We start from the raw sequence: 13,618 nt of genomic DNA on the forward strand, positions 1-13,618 counted from the left end.
AAACAGACATATAAAAGCTTTAAAAGCATGTTTTAATACTCTTAATTTAGCAATATATTAGTGTTGTTGTTGTTGTTGTTTACTGTATGCTGAAGGAAAATTTTGCTCTTGAGTCATTTTATTAGCTCATCTGATTTTTTGAAAAAAAATTATGAGTTATTGTCATCACTTGAGCGGTTGTCGGCGTCTGCGTCGGCGTTGCCTGGTTAAGTTTTATGTTTAGGTCAGCTTTTCTCCTTAACTATCAAAGCTATTGCTTTGAAACTTGGAATAATTGTTCACCATCATAAGCTGACCCTGTATAGCAAGAAACGTAACTCCATCTTGCTTTTTGCAAGATTTATGCCCCCTTTTGTACTTAGAAAATATCAGATTTCTTGGTTAAGTTTTATGTTTAGGTCAACTTTTCTCCTAAACTATCAAAGCTATTGCTTTGAAACTTGGAATACTTGTTCACCATCATAAGCAGACCCTGTACATCAAGAAACATAACTCCATCTTGCTTTTTGCAAGAATTATTGCCCCTTTTGGACTTAGAAAATCAGTTTTCTTGGTTAAGTTTTAAGTTTAGGTCAGCTTTTATCCTAAACTATCAAAGCTATTGCTTTAAAACTTGCAACACTTGTTCACCATCATAAGCTGACCCTGTACAGCAAGAAACATAACTCCATCCTGCTTTTTGAAAGATTTATGGCCCCTTTTGGACTTAGAAAATATCAGATTTCTTGGTTAAGTTATATGTTTAGGTCAACTTTTTCTCTTAAACTATCAAAGCTATTGCTTTGAAACTTGCAACACTTGTTCACCATCATAAGCTGACCCTGTACAGCAAGCAACATAACTCCATCCTGCTTTTTGCAATAATTATTGCCCTTTTGGACTTAGAAAATCATTTTCTTGGTTGAGTATTATGTTTAAGTCAACTTTTCTCATAAACTATCAAAGCTATTGCTTTAAAACTTGCAACAGTTTTTCACCATCATAAGTGGACACTGTACATCAAGAAACATAACTCTATCCTGCTTTTTGCAAGAATGATGGCCCTTTTTAGACTTAGAAAATCATGGGTAGAACAATATTTCTATTATACAAAAAATATCAGATGAGCGTCAGCACCCGCAAGGCAGTGCTCTTGTTTTATTAAATATTAGAAGTTATTACATTATCAATTTTATTTTATATTCTAGGTTAAAAATTCAAGGTGAAGTGATTGACTTAGGGCTACTTTAGCCGTTTTGTCTTATTGTATGTTCAGCATTTACCTAGGAATTTTGGTCATTAAATAAAATTAATATAATCTATTGGTTGTCATAACTACAAAGCATAGGTTCATTACGGAAAGATTTAAAAAAGCATTGATAGTGATTGATACTAATTGTAATTTTGTATCAGCTGCTTAAAAACGTGACTGCTGCTTTACCACTTGAATGTTTTGTTTCAAATTTTTTTCAAGGTACTTTTGTGTAAAATCTAGTGATCTCTGTAACTTTAAAAGATGTATATATATTAAATTCCATCCTTCTACATTCCTGGTCAGTGGCCTCTGTCTTTCTGTGGCCTAGCCTTAAAAGGCTGTAGTTTTCATTTTCACTGTGTCTACCAATTTCAACAGCATTGAAATATACACATTCTCGGTGTTCAGTGTAACAGTTAAATATTTTCAGGAAAACATAAAATTAAACTTTGATCTGGTATAATAAAACATAACTTGGCAGTTTGCATTTGAATTCATAAATTGGCAGAGTTGGTGTCTTTCTAGAGTTTAAAAACAATTCTAACACAACTAGCTAATAACCTACATACATATAGAGCAAAATCTATCTCCAGTTATTCTGCAATAAACAGACCTTGAACTATGTTGCGCCACAGTGTTTTGGCTAAATGCTGTGGCATAGCACGCAGTTGTGATTTACGTTTAATGAAAATACTCCTCTGATTCACGTCTAACGTTATTTGAAGTAAGTCGTGTTAGAATTAAAATAATAAGTATCTAAATTAAGTTTATAGTAGAATAATTCTCATGCGTATAAATATATCACGAAGTGGGGAGCCCAAGTTAAAAACTAGGTCTCTAGGTCAATCATAGAAAAACCTTGTCAACACTAAAGAGGCCACATTTTCTGCTTGATCTTCATAAGACTTTGTCAAAATGTTTGTCTCTGGGAAAACTAGGTTAGTTATAAAACTGAATAATCTAGATAAAAAACTAGATTACTACAAATTTTGGTATTTAGTTCGCCCTTGGGCTAGTTTTTCCTATATGACCATAATGAAAAACTTTGAAAAATCTTCTTCTCTGAAATTGCTTGTCGGATTTTGCAATATTTTCACAGCAATGTTACTATAGTGACCCTCTACCAAGTTTTCTCAAGTTATTATAAATTTTATGAAAACATGACTTGCAAGCACTTAGTTTTCAATAGATGACTATAATATGAAAATTTCATTAAAAAAAATACTCAGAAGCTGCTTGCCTTATTTTAAAATAATTTGACAGACATGTTATTTGGGTGACCTTATGTGCCAGCTGTGAAACAGCAATTCAAGGCAATCATGGCCCTCTTGCTTTCAAATTGGATACCGGTATATGTTTGGAATTATTTACATAAAATTTGACATTTGCCTAATATAATAAAAGGAATGATTAAATAATAGAAATTTATGACATTTAAAATTTCTAATTCTTACTTTTCTCCACTTTATAGTACAGTTTTATAAAGATGAATTATTTGTGTGATTAGGCCTAAAGAATTGTTTGTTTCTGGTAATATGCCCCCCAAAAATATGGTAGGTAGGTATGAAAACAATTTTTTGGGGGGATTTTTTTTACAGTGAAGAAAGGGCAACACAAAGCAAAAAGTATAAAAATTGCGAAAATATTGATTTTTTTTCCCAATGCCATAAAAACATTTATGGTTGCGACAAATTTTTAGGGTAGGTCGGGATACTGGAAATAAACAATTTTTTGGGGGACCTTATCTGTTTGCAGTTGGTATGTTTTTAGATAGATAGACCAACCCGATGCATTATCAATTCATTGTGATACTGACATGTGATGTTTAAATGTATCTTGTCATGGTAAAATGGACCTTTTTTGTACCTTTTTGTAGTTTGGTAACAACTATTTTTAGGTTATTTGGCATCAGTGACTTCAAATTTCTTGCAATAAGTAAGTGATTTCAAATAGAGCACTTAATATTTTTTACTTTGCTCAGTTTGAAATTTAGAAAGGTTCAGCCAAATGGTACGTTTTAGGATGACAATTTACATTTTATAAAATTTGTTGTGATAGATTTTTGGACCTTCAGGGTAACAGTCTTGTCTATTGCATATCAGTTTTGTAAATACTTCAGGTTAAAGTTAACTCAATATGACAAGGAAAAGATCACCATCAAACTTAGAAACAATCTCTCAGTTTTATCAATTTTATCATAGTCCATAAATTTCTGTTTGTTCTTTAGGAAATTGTTCTATCAATGTTTTGACATTCCTTATTGTTACATTACTCAGTACACAACTCTCGATCCATAGTTTGTGCTAGTTGACTGGTCTGCACTCGACACATATTTACTGGACTAAAAAGTCTAAAAAATTAAAAGTGTGAAAATTAATTTCTTATGTCATGTTACAAAACACTCAAGTCTTACTGAATAACTTGCCAGTCAATATGCAAAACTATTGATCAGAACTGTGGGCAATAGTTTTGACTATTGACAAGCAAGTGTTTCAGAAGGTGTGTACTGTGTAATGGTTTTATTAGGTACCTATACATATATACTGATCTCTGAATGAATAACTGAAACCATTGTAATCTGTGTGAGTATCTGAATAGGATAATTGACTTTCCTGATCTAGCCAATCTTACCTTGATAGAATGATAGATTGACAAATTCACATTTTAATGAATAACAAAAATTAGTTTGTAGGGATAAGTTTAACTTCAAACATATTGTTTCATTCATTGAAATTGTTCATAAAGATGAATAGAGAAAAGAGTCATTAGTTTTCAGCATTCCAAATGCAAATACAGATTCTCATACTCGGATTCAGCAAGACTTACAGACAAGAGAGATGAAAGGAAGCACCTTATTTTAACTTGAAAAGAGGAGATTGTTACCCTGTAGATTGTCCATGTTAAGTGTTGTGAGAGTTCTTTTGTAGGTATTTTGTATTTAGAACCTTTTTGTGCATTTGTATACATTTTTTTTCTAAGCTATATAATTAATTATTAAATAAAGAATAAAAAATTGAACCTTTTTTTATTTCTCTTTCCTTGTTTTGGGCTTCCTGAAGAGAGCAAACCATCTTGCAAGCCTGAAACAGCAGTTGAATAGCTGACGTCTCGAAAGTGCCTGCATGCGAAGTTATTAGATACACGTTTCAACCTTTTCTCCCTAACAGATATTTCTCTTTAGAAACTGCTTCGCAGAAAGAAATGTATGAAACTTGGGTTAAATGTTCCTACCATACTGACAACATGCAGAACTCCTGTTTTAACTATCAGCAGAAGGTCAAGGTCAAAAATGAATATTTAATTTTCATAAGTTTTGGATAGAATTTTCATGAAAAGTTTTTGCAAGAAAAAACTATTATCTTGAAAAACAAGGTAATAGGCCATGAAGCAGTCGTACTTTATATGAAATACAGAAGGATTTTAATTAGTATTAATATTGTTATAAAAATTTCTAACATCAAGTTAAAAAAGTCAGTCCCTTGATCATAGTGATGGGGTGTTGTTTTGATTTTAAAAAAGTCCAAGTAGATTAACCTCCATGATATAGGAATAAGGCTGATCAGTACCAAATAAAACATGCAGGTCTAGTCGCAAGTAGTCCAATTGTTTGAATACAAAACAATTTTTAAGGGGTCAATAGTTTTAGAACTAAAATTACTAACAATGGGGTAAGTGTTCAATGTATGGGTGCTTTACACCTTACTTGCTAAAGAACCAGGGAAACTAATGGAATTTGAGAGTCTTCTGTATCTTGCACTAGACTCCAACTAAAAAATTTCTTACAGTGTTCTGGAGAACACATGGGCTTCTGATGGCGACTGAAAATAAGCTTACACACATGCACATGTGCACACACGTATTAACATTACACATGCACACATACCAAATATCTACATGCAAACACCAAACCCCAACACCACCACACACCATATACACAGTGGTGTTTAACCATCCATAAGGTATACAGACACTGAACAGGAAAATGGGTGAAAAAAAAATGGTAATGGCAGATTCAAATTCATGTAGTCCTTTTTACCAGTTTTTGTAGAAAACCGGTTATTTGATTGGGGTATGTCGTTGGATGAGTCAGACTTGGTTTCCACACAATTACTTTAGTTTGGAACAAGCTATAGACCCCAAACTTGGCCTGGGAGTGGTCTAGTGGATAAGGTGTCGGCTGCTCAATCCAGGGGTCAAGGGTTCGTGCTCCACTGGGATCACGACCATGACTTCTCATATGACACCAGTACTGGGTTTTCCAGGAAATGGACTCGAGAATGGTTTCAATAAGCTTGAAGCTTTCATCACAGTCGAGCTAAAACAAATTAGTATAAACTTAACTTGGCCTTTAGATAGATAAGGAGTACATTTGGGTCAAGGTCAAGCTAAAGATAGAAAAATTGGTTTCCATACAATAACTTTAGTTTGCATTGATGTATTGAAATTAAACTTGTCCTATAGGTAGCTTATAGAAAAACCAAGGTTTTGATTGTATATGGGGTCATTGGGGTAAAGTTCAAGGTCAGGTTAACTTATTCAATCTTTACACTTAGAAAATTCTACGGTGGCACAGTGTTCTAGAGCATTGGGTCACATTAGTCAGTGGGACTGAGGGGCGTAAGTTCAAACCCTACTGAGATAAAAAAAAAAATTCTTTCTTTTTTTTTTTATAAAAAGGTCATTTTAATGCCATTTGTTCAAGGTCAAGGTCTCAGTTACTAAAAATAGATTTTTTTTCTCAACGTGATAATCGAAAAGGTGGTTTCTGCTTTATAATTTTAGGTCGGACTTACTTACTGCCACCAAACTTTGTGTATAGCAAGCTTATCCAAAAAGTTAGCATTAAATGATATTTGGGATCACTGTTACTAAAATTAGAAAAATGGCTTCCACTCATTATCTTTGGTTTGGGTACACTTATTGTCAGTATAAATGGACTAGAAAAATGGGGTCATATTTGAAACGGAAAGTAGATATTTGTGCTGTGGAATGGAAGTGTGTCAGTTCAAATCTCACAGAGATCCAAATGTTTTTTCATTGATGTTTTTTTTTGAGTGAGGGGGGGGGGGGGGGGGGGGGGGGGGGGGGGAAAGGTCATGTTAATGCCATTGAGTAAATTTAGGGTCTCATTTTTGTGTTTCCCCGTGAGTGGTGGGTGCATATAGATTTGATCTTGTCAGTCGGTCCGTCCGTCTGTCCGAAGTTTGTGACGCGCCTAGCTCAGAAAGTATTCGATATGAATTGATGAAACCTTGCATGTGTCTTTATCATGATATGAACTTGCGTACATCCTATTTTTTGTCTGGCTCCACCCCCTATTTCCAGAGTTTTGGCCCCAGAAATAGTCAAAAATATACATTTTCGCCTTGTGATGCGTCTAGCTCAAAAAGTATTTAATATGAATTGTTTAAACCTTGCAGGAGTCTTTATCATGATATGAACTTGCGCACCTCCTATTTCTCATCTGGGTCCACCCCTATTTCCTTAGTTATTGCCCCTGAAACAGTCATCAAGAGGGCCCCCAGTAGACATTTGACGTCGGTTAGACGTCGGATTAACGTTGGATTTTGGTTGGATTTGCAAACCGTTTAGACGTCGCATCCCGACGTTGGCTAGACGTCGCAATTTCACATGATAGCGACATAAGTCTAATATCATAAATCCAAAAAAGGTAATCCAGTAATTGAAACTTTCAAGTTTAGTCATGTCTGCATGATTCTTCAACTCCGCTAAAATTCCCATCTGAAATGTATAAAATTTGACAGTTTCCTCATTTCGTAAAATTTGAAAACTTATACAAGTATGCTAGAGTTATTACTAAAGAACATAATTGCTACGTGGAAAACAAACATGTTATATTTTAAATTCTAAAAGAAATCTCTATAACCTCATAAAATGTAATGAAGTTTTATGTTAAATGCAATTGATTTTTAAAGTAATAAACATAATGCATTAATCTTTGAAAGAATACGTAACATTAAAAGAATAACTATTAAACTAAGTACAACTTTCAAAAATCTGCTACTCACGATGCGGATCCCTTTGTGTAAAGTATTTATAAACTTGCTGTATCTTATCCCACAAATATCAAATTACCGGAAGACTTGTGTAAACCGATGCAGGCTTACCTCGCGAAGGCATGACTAATAAACAAAATGTGTAGAAGAAGATCCTTAGGTGAATTTAGAATAATTTATACATGTGTATAGAATGCAATTTTTTCCAGAACAGTTTTAAATTGGTAAAAAAGAAATCTGTTTCCGAAAATAGACAATCTCATGCGGTTTTGTAACATGATTAATGATAATGTTTGATGTGCGAATGAACTATTATTTATAAGCGCATGTTCAGGCATACAGTAACTATCTTTAAACTATACTAGCAAAATTACACCAGTTAATTTCATAAATGAAAACATTTAAACAGACTTTCTAACCAACCTAATTCCAACGTCTCCTAGACGTCTAAGTCTGACGTCTATTAGACGTCGTGGTTATGACGTTGGTTAGACGTTGGATTCAGGTCACCAACGTCGCAACCAAAATCCAACGTCGGTACGACGTCAGGTGTTTACTGGGCCAAGATGGCCCTAGGTCGCTCACCTGAGAAACACATCATAACAGTGTAAACATGTTTGAAAAAAGTGATTTCACAGAGACAAAAATTATGACCAATTCTCATTAAGATGGCATCTTGAGTGTAAACAAGTATTTTCTTTGATTTGACCTAGTGGCCTAGTTTTTTAACCCACATGCCCCATATTTGTGCTTGTCCAAGATTCCATAATAACATTCTAAAAGTTTTGGGCAGATTGGAGCAAAAAGTGGCCTTTAGAGTGTATACAAGCTTTTCCTTTGATTTGACCAAGTAACCTAGTTTTAGGCCCCATGTGACCCAGATTCGAAATCATTCAAGAATTTAATGATAAAAAACATTCTGACCAAGTTTTATGAAGATAAAATAAACCACAGACAGTAGCAGATGGTTACATAAGAAGTGTGAAAGCTGACAAACAGTTCAAACACTAAAATTTTAATGTTTCTTCAGTCTTTTAAATTGGGTGGAAATTAATCACACAGAAAATTGGAGCAGTAGGTGATAGCATCTTGGGAAATCTCTTTATAATGGTTATAAGGTCTTTTTTTAATGTTATCATAAGTTGCAGAGGACTACGTTTTGGAAGTGAATACTATACATAAGGAAACAAGAAGTATTCACAATCTTTTGCTGACGGTCATTATATAATTATTTCTTAAAATTTTAACATGAGGGGTTTACAGCAGGAGAATATCAAAATTTGTATGATCAAAAAGCGGTTGGAGGATTTATGTCTGGGACAGTCTATAGCAAACTGACACTTTTGATACCTAACAGAATAGAAGTCTTTCACATTTAACTTGATTTCTTTCTACCTGATCTTTAATTATTCTATTACGACTGTGTGTGTTTTACCCCTTTCGAAATAGTCAAAAAGCTGCGAACATGCCGCAAACATGCTGCGAACATACCTATTCGCAGGAAGTATTCGCGGGATATTCGCTGCTACCGCGATCATGCCGCGATTGGTTTGATACTAGTTCGCGGGATATTCGCAGGAAGTCCAATGATCACGACATGTTCGCGAGAAGAACATTGAAGATTATAATCTTTTGGTAAACTGTTACTGAAGAACTTTTATAAGAGCTGGTAATTGTAGATCAATTAATTTGTAACATTATCTGTAAGGTCACAGTACGAGTCTGATAAGTTAATTACAACCAGATATTCTGGGCATGTTTAGAAGGAAATCTGTGTGCATTACAGAAAGTTTTCATAAGTGATTCTTAGAGGCTGATAGGAATATATACTTTTTTTTGGTAAGTCAGAAAATTTATGTTTAATATCTATACTCATATATCTCAGTTAACATAAGGAATTTTGAAAATGAAATAGATATGCTTAACCTTTTGCAGAGCTGTATCAAATTATCTAAAAAGAAATATAAAACTAGCTTATTTTGACAATTTCTAAGCTTAATTCATAAGTCTGATAATTAAGATGTAAATTAAACAATGACAGATTCGTAGTGATACATATAACTTATAAGCATTCAATGTGAAGAAAAACATTGGGATGAAATGAATACATGCACTCAGACACTGTTATTAAAATGAAAAGTAACAGTTAAAATTCAAACATATTTCATCATTAAAAGTTTGTTTAAAATGCTCCAAATATGATATGAAAAAGTTCAGACATTGACAATTTGAATTTGTTACAACCTCAGTGTTCAAATTTATTCAATAAATTTTTATCCCTGATTCCTACTAATTTATTTGTTTTTGCACTTTTTCTGTACATGCTTTTTTGTACACAATTTCTGTAGAGATGGTTTTCAGCAAGTTCGCGGGATGTTCACAGCAACTAGTTCGCGGGATGATCACGGCAACTTGTTCGCAGGAAGTTCACAGCTACTTGTTCGCGGGAAGTTCACAGCTACTTGTTCGCGGGAAGTTCGCGGCAACTTGTTCGCGGGAAGTTCACAGCTACTTGTTCGCGGCAAAGCTAATTTGCATGTGAAAAGTGAACACCAAACGAACATCCCGCGAACAATAATACCAACTGTATCAAAAGTGTTCGCGGCATGTTCGCCGGATATTTTCGCGGCATGATCGCAGCAAGTGTTCGCGGCAAACTATAATATTTCCGTAAGGGACACTAGTATTTCTGCATGATAATCTAGAGGGTGACTGTTCATGACCAGCAAGATATCATTTCTATGGGAAGCAAAATTTAAACATTGCAGACTTTTTTTGGCTCAAATATGACAAACTTATCTATCAATTTATATTTTTTTATTTACAGACAATAGTTATCAACACATTCACAGATCACACTAAACTTTCAGAGACATACATGCTTATGTAAAAATAGATTTGTTAGTAATAAATACTTGTATGTTCATTGTAGTGTATGAAGAGGGCAACCTAATTATGTACATGGGTATGATTTGCATTTGAAGCCTAAAACATTTGCAATATTGTACATACTGAAAATATTACATTTTATGGAAAAAACCTCAAGTTTGCTGTCATTGTGTTCTCTACTGAAGCTCTTTTTAACACAGCCAATTTTATATTTCTAACAGGATATCTAAACTAACATATTCTATACATTCAGACATAAAAATATCATTTAACTTTAGAGCTAACTATAAAAGGTAAAGTAAGGCACAGTTAACAATGAAACTATGTAGCACTATGTAGTACTATGTATTTACAAGAGGGAAATGTGAATTATAAGAAAAATTGGAAAATATGTGCTGTTGCAAAAATTGAAAAAATACTTGTTTCAGTTTAAAACAAGTACAAAATAAATTATTTTTATTCATAATATCTGTAACATTAATACATATAGCTGGATCAGTAATAAATTCATGATTTTTCATTATCATCAGAGCTGCAGTATATTGTGACTAGCAGCAATGATTTAATGACTTTTGATATACCACCATACATACAGCTTCATCAGGTTATTCACCGTTATTGTGATTAGCAGCTTTTCATGAGCTACCATCATATTTAATACAGGCCACTCTTACTGTTCTTGAACACTGCCAAACTCTTCAGCAAAGCACATGCCAATAACCTTTGCTTTATGTGGCTCTGCTGCTTAATATCTGTAGCCTGAAGCTTTTAATTAAAACCAGTGTTCTAAATTGTGTGCACATTTTTATGCCCCCCCTTCGAAGAAGGAGGGGTATATTGTTTTGCAGATGTCTGTCGGTCGGAATGTAGACCAATCTGTTTCCGGATGATAACTCAAGAACGCTTGGGCCTAGGATCATGAAAGTTGATAGGGAGGTTGGTCATCACCAGCAGATGACCCCTATTGATTTTGAGGTCTGTATGTCAAAGGTCAAGGTCACAGTGACCCTGAATAGTAAAACGGTTTCCGGATGATAACTCAAGAACACTTGGGCCTAGAATCATGAAAGTTGATAGGGAGGTTGGTAATGACAAGCAGATGACCCCTATTGATTTTGAGGTCAGTATGTTAAAGGTCAAGGTCACAGTGACCCTGAACAGTAAAACGGTTTCCGGATGATAACTCAAGAACGCTTAGGCCTAGGGTCACGAAAGTTGATAGGGAGGTTGGTCATGACCAGCAGATGTCCCCTATTGATTTTGAGGTCAGTATGTGAAAGGTCAAAGTCACAGTGACCAGGAACAGTAAAATGGTTTCCAGGCAATAACTCAAGAACGCTTGGGTCTAGTGTCAGGAAAATTGATAGTTAGGTTGGCCATGACCAGCAGATGACCCCTATTGATTTTGAGGTCATTAGGTCAAAGGTCAAGGTCACATTGGCCAGGAACAGTTAAACGGTTTCTGATCTTCTTGTCCAAAACCATAGGGCCTAGGGCGTTTATATTTGGTATGTAGCAAAATCTAGTGGTCCTCTATTAAGATTGTTCAGATTATTTCCCTGGGGTCAAATATGGCCCCACCCCGGGGGTCACATGGTTTATATAGACTTATATAGGAAAAACTTTGAAAAACCTCTTGTCCAAAACCACAGGGCCTAGGGCTTTGATAGTTTGTATGACATCATCTAGTGGTCCTCTACTAAGATTGTTCAAATTATTCCCCAAGGGTCAAATATGGCTCCACCCTGGGGGTCACATGGTTTACATAGACTTATATAGGGAAAAACTTTGAAAATCTTCTTGTCGAAACCACAAAGACTATGGCTTTGATATTTTGTAATATAGCATCATTTAGTGGTTCTCTACCAAGTTTGTTCAAATTATCCCTCTAGGGTCAAATATGGCCCTGCCCCAGGGGTCATGTGGTTCATATAGACTTATACAGGGAAAAACTTAGAATCTTCATGTCCATAACTTACATCATTCAAATTTGGACCACATGTATAGTTTTGAATGGCAAGATGAACCTTGACATGAGTTGACCTTGATCTTGACCTAGTGACCTACTTTCACATTTCTTTAGCTGCAGCCTTCAAATTTGGACCACATACATAGGTTTGTGTAATGAATAAAACTTTGACCTTGTTATCGACCTAGTGACCTACTTTCACGTTTTTGAAGGTACAGGATTCAAATTTGGACCACATGCATAGTATTTTGTTCAAAAATAAAATTTGACCTTGATTTTGACCTAGTGACCTAGTTTCACATTTCTCAAGCTACAGCCTTCAAATTTGAACCACAAACATAGTTTTGTGTACTGAAATGAACTTTGATCTTGAGATTAACCTAGTGACCTACTTTCACATTTCTGAAGGTACAGGATTCAAATTTGGACCACTTGCATAGTTTTGTGTTCCGAAATAAAATTTGACCTTGATTTTGACCTAGTGACCTACTTTCACATTTTTCAAGCTACAGCCTTCAAATTTGAACCACATGCATAGTTTTGTGTACCGAAATGAACTTTGATCTTCAGATTGACCTAGTGACCTACTTTCACATTTCTGAAGCTACAGGCTCCAAATTTGGACTGCATGTGTATTTATTTTTGTGTTCTGAATTGAAATTTGACATTGATTTTTACCTATTACATACTTTCACATTTCTCAAGCTACAGCCTCCAAATTTGAAGCACAGGCATAGTTCTGTCTACCGAAATGAACTTTGACCTTGAAATTGATCTAGTGACCTACTTTCACATTTCTCGAGCCACAGCTTTCAAATTTGGACCACATACACTTTGTTTTGTACCGAAATGAAATTTGACCTTGATTTTGACCTTGAGCTAGTCTTGAAATTCGGAACATTCAAAAATGGCTCAGTGGATGGCGCCAAGATCTCTCTGTAATCTCTTGTTAGGTTAATATGTTAAAGGTCAAGGTCAGATTAAACCAGAATGGTAGAACTTTTGTTTACAGTGAGCATATAGTTTCTGTTCCTTGTGGAATTACTGAATGCATCAAGGGGGCATTTAGTGTTTGACGAGCTCTTGTTTAAGCCTAAAAACTCAACTGAGACAAAGACTATTATTATGATCAGTGGATGTTCACTTATGGCTTTGATTAAACATGCAAGGCTCTATTTTATCTTGTTCAATACCTTTTCGTTTATGTATATTGAAACCTTCTTGTATACATTGTAGATAAGTTTTTACAATAATAACCTTTCATATTTGAATAAAGGTTACTGACACTCCCACACCAGGCGAAAGAAAACTGAAAGCTGAAGATATGTTATGCAGGCTGATTGCTGGCGACAATGTCCCTCATGAACGGCTGATTATAACTTGTCTGCCGGATAACTCTCAACATACAGTTCACCCTGTTGGGCCTGGAGAGGTATGAATGTAGAGTTGATTTTAGACTGCCCATGTACATTTTATGCTTACAGATAATTATGTCTCCCACCACAAAGT

Source organism: Mercenaria mercenaria, chromosome 10 (assembly GCF_021730395.1).
Source record: "Mercenaria mercenaria strain notata chromosome 10, MADL_Memer_1, whole genome shotgun sequence".
NCBI lineage: Eukaryota > Metazoa > Mollusca > Bivalvia > Venerida > Veneridae > Mercenaria > Mercenaria mercenaria.